The 3,670-nt window shown below is 36.6% G+C and overlaps 1 long non-coding RNA gene across 1 annotated transcript; it reads left to right on the top strand.

The window, feature by feature from the left end:
• Window positions 1-525: 525 nt before the first annotated feature.
• Window positions 526-2,748, top strand: LOC116969959. Its single transcript, XR_004410970.1, has 3 exons — window positions 526-536; window positions 1,162-1,166; window positions 2,640-2,748. It is a non-coding gene; the product is annotated as an uncharacterized LOC116969959 (long non-coding RNA).
• Window positions 2,749-3,670: the final 922 nt, after the last annotated feature.

The following is a 3,670-nucleotide window of genomic DNA, read 5'->3' as shown; positions in this document are numbered from 1 at the left end:
ATGCCAAGTATTTTTAGTTTTGAATTGGGATCTAATTTAGTATTAATAACCTGAAATTATTCTAAAAATATCAATCCAGAAATGTTTGATTTTTATTCAGTTTACAAAAGTATGTGCTGGGTTAGCCTCTAGATGCTGACATTTATCACAGATAGGAGAGATATGTGGGAACATTCTATTTAGTTTTGTTTTGGAGTAATGTAATCTGTGTAATACTTTAAATTGTATTCAAGCATGTCTGGGATTTAACGAGTATTAATGTATATGTTGTAGACTTTCACCCCAGATATCTTTTGTTATAGGATGACCTAATTCATTTTCCCATGTGTGTCTATATAATTCCATCGATGGGACCTCGCTGTCGAAGAGGACGTTATAAATATAAGCTATTAATTTTTTTGTATTAGGATGTTTGGTCAAACATTCATCAAGGATTTCTGGCTCCTTAGTCCTATAATCTTGTGTATTAGATTTAACATAATCTCTAAATTGTAGATATCTGAAAAGGTTATTTGAGTGTAAACCGTAGATTTGTTGTAACTCCTGAAATGAGAGAAAAGTGCCTTTCCTATAAAGATGTCGCATCTTTTTAATTCCACAATTTTTCCATTGTGTAAAACCTTTATCCAATATGGATGGTTGAAATAAAGGATTGTTTACAATGGGGGAACAGAGTGATATATTATCCAATTTTAAAGCCTTTTTTAATTGTTCCCAGATTCGTATACCACTATGTATTATAGGGTTTTCCCTATAGGTTTTTTTGTGCCGTTTTGTGGGAGCAAATATAATCGAACCAATTTCAAAAGGCAAACAGTCTTCCTTTTCCATCCTTAACTAATCTGGTTGTTGATCCATTTCTTCCAGCCAGAAATTCATGTTTTTAATATGGACTGCCCAAAAATAAAACAGAAAATTTGGTAAGGCTAAACCTCCATTTGTCTTTGATTTACATACATGTTTTTTGCTTATTCTATGATTTTTATAATCCAAGATGAAGCTTGTAACAATAGAATCGACCTTTTTAAAAAGATATATCGGAATTGATTGAAATAGGTACAGTAATTGCGGTAAAAAGATCATTTTTATAGCATTAATTCTACCAAACATTGAAATGGGATGTGTATTCCAATACTGAATATTCTTATGTAGTTTATTCAGTAAAGGTGGGAAGTTTAATTTAAATAAAGAAGTATATCTTTATTATAGAAGTTGAGTATAGAAGAGTGGATGTAATGTTAAAATTGTACAAGGCATTGGTCAGGCCAATTCTGGAGTATGGTGTACAATTTTGGTCGCCTAATTATAGGAAGGATGTCAACAAAATAGAGAGAGTACAGAGGAGATTTACTAGAATGTTGCCTGGGTTTCAGCAACTAAGTTACAGAGAAAGGTTGAACAAGTTAGGGCTTTATTCTTTGGAGCGCAGAAGGTTAAGGGGGGACTTGATAGAGGATTTTAAAATGATGAGAGGGATAGACAGAGTTGACGTGGAAAAGCTTTTCCCACTGAGAGTAGGGAAGATTCAAACAAGGGGACATGACTTGAGAATTAAGGGACAGAAGTTTAGGGGTAACATGAGGGGGAACTTCTTTACTCAGAGAGTGGTAGCTGTGTGGAATGAGCTTCCAGTGAAGGTGGTGGAGGCAGGTTCGTTTTTATCATTTAAAAATAAATTGGATAGTTATATGGATGGGAAAGGAATGGAGGGTTATGGTCTGAGCGCAGGTATATGGGACTAGGGGAGATTATGTGTTCGGCACGGACTAGAGGGGTCGAGATGGCCTGTTTCCGTGCTGTAATTGTTATATTGTTATATATTGTTATATTATTATATGTCTTAGTTACATAAATTCCTAAATATTTAAATTTTTCCTTCACTGTTTTAAAAGGGCATTATTGTAGTGTATGTAAATTGAGTTCCGTTATTGGCATGATTTCGCTTTTATTCCAATTAATTCTATATCCCGAAAACTGACCAAATTGAGTTATTAGATTTAATAGGTTTGGAAAACTAGTTTCTGGCTTTGTAATATATATTAATACATCATCCGCGTATAATGAGATGTTATTCTTTGTGTCTTTAGTATTATACCCGTGTAGGGGTATATGGGCTCTAATACTTTCTGCTAGTGGTTCAATTGCAAGAGCAAATAATAATGGGGATAGCGGGCATCCTTGTCTACAACCTCTAGAAAGATTAAATTTAGTTGATAACATTTGGTTTGTTAATATTCTAGCTGTTGGGTTATAATATAAAAGTTTAACCCATGTGCAGTATTTCTCCCCAGTTGAAATGTTTCCATCACCTAAAATAAATATGACCATTCTACCTGGTCAAATGCTTTTTCAGCATCTAACGAAATGATTGCTAGGTCTGCATTAGCAATTCTATTTGAGTATATAATATTGAATAGTCGTCTCAGATTATAAAATGAATAACGTTTTGGAATAAAACCTGTTTGGTCGGGGTGTATTAATTTGTTAATCACTAAACTCAATCTATGAGATAGGATTTTGGTTCATATTTTCTGATCAGTATTTAAGAGAGCTATTGCTCTATATGAACCTGGGTCTTCAAGATCCTTATCAGTTTTTGGTATAAGTGTTATTGTGGATTGATTTAAAGTTTCTGGCAGTTTCTGTTGAATGTAGGCGTATTTATACAGCGTTTGTAAGCGTGGAGAGATCAGATCATAATTTTTAAAATAAAATTCAGAACTTAGGCCATCAGGACCTGCGGCCTTTCCGTTTTTTAAACATCTAATTGACTCTTCGATATATTTTACCGTTATTTCAACACCTAGTGATTCTCTCTCTTTGAGATCTAAACCCGTAAGATTACATTTCTGTAGAAATGCTTCCATTCCTGCTGATAGTTCTGTCACTTTAGTTGAGTAATGTGTTTAATAGTATTGTAAGAATTTGTCATTGATATATTTGGGCAGTGTTAATATCTGATCTGATCTAATTTTGTAAACTGTTTTTCCCCGACTAGTTTACAAAGTTGACGTGCTAATAGTTTTTGTGGTTTATCACCGAATTCAAAATGTAATTGTTTTGTGTGTTGATAAAGTTTTATAACTTGGTCTGAGTATATTTTATTTAACTTGTGCTACCCCGGGCAACACAATCTTGCACTGTTCTGCACTGGATATAGATATAATTAGATAGATATAATTTATTGCCACACAACCAGGGTCGGTGGAATTTGGGTTGTCAGCAGCAGTACAATAATAAAGAACACACAACCACAATAAAAATGTAACACAAACATCCACCACAGCATTAATCACTGTGGTGGAAGGCACAACATTTGGCCAGTCCTCCTCCATTTCCCCCCCTTGGACAGGACCAGAGTCCAGAGTCAGTCCAGGATCGGCTCTTCCTCACTGGAGACCGCGGCTTTAAGTTGTTGTAGGCCGCAGGCCGGCGGTCAAGATTTAAAGTCTCCGCCGCAGCCAGAAGCACCGTAGACTGCAGGGCCGGCGGTCGAAGCTCCCCTCCAGGGGTGATGGTAACTTCTACCGTGGGGCCGGCAGTGATGGCTTCTTCTTCCCCCGGGTCCCCCATGAGGGATCCCGGGCTGTAGACGCTGCACAAGCTGGAGCTCTGCAGACCGCGGCTTCAGGCTGCGACTTCAGGCTGCCGGCTGCCCCGGGCCAGCGAA

This window comes from Amblyraja radiata, unplaced genomic scaffold (genome assembly GCF_010909765.2).
Source record: "Amblyraja radiata isolate CabotCenter1 unplaced genomic scaffold, sAmbRad1.1.pri scaffold_439_ctg1, whole genome shotgun sequence".
In the NCBI taxonomy this organism is placed as follows: Eukaryota; Metazoa; Chordata; class Chondrichthyes; order Rajiformes; family Rajidae; genus Amblyraja; species Amblyraja radiata.
The sequence above is the reverse complement of the archived record's forward strand: the minus strand, read 5'-3'. Positions and strand labels throughout refer to the sequence as shown.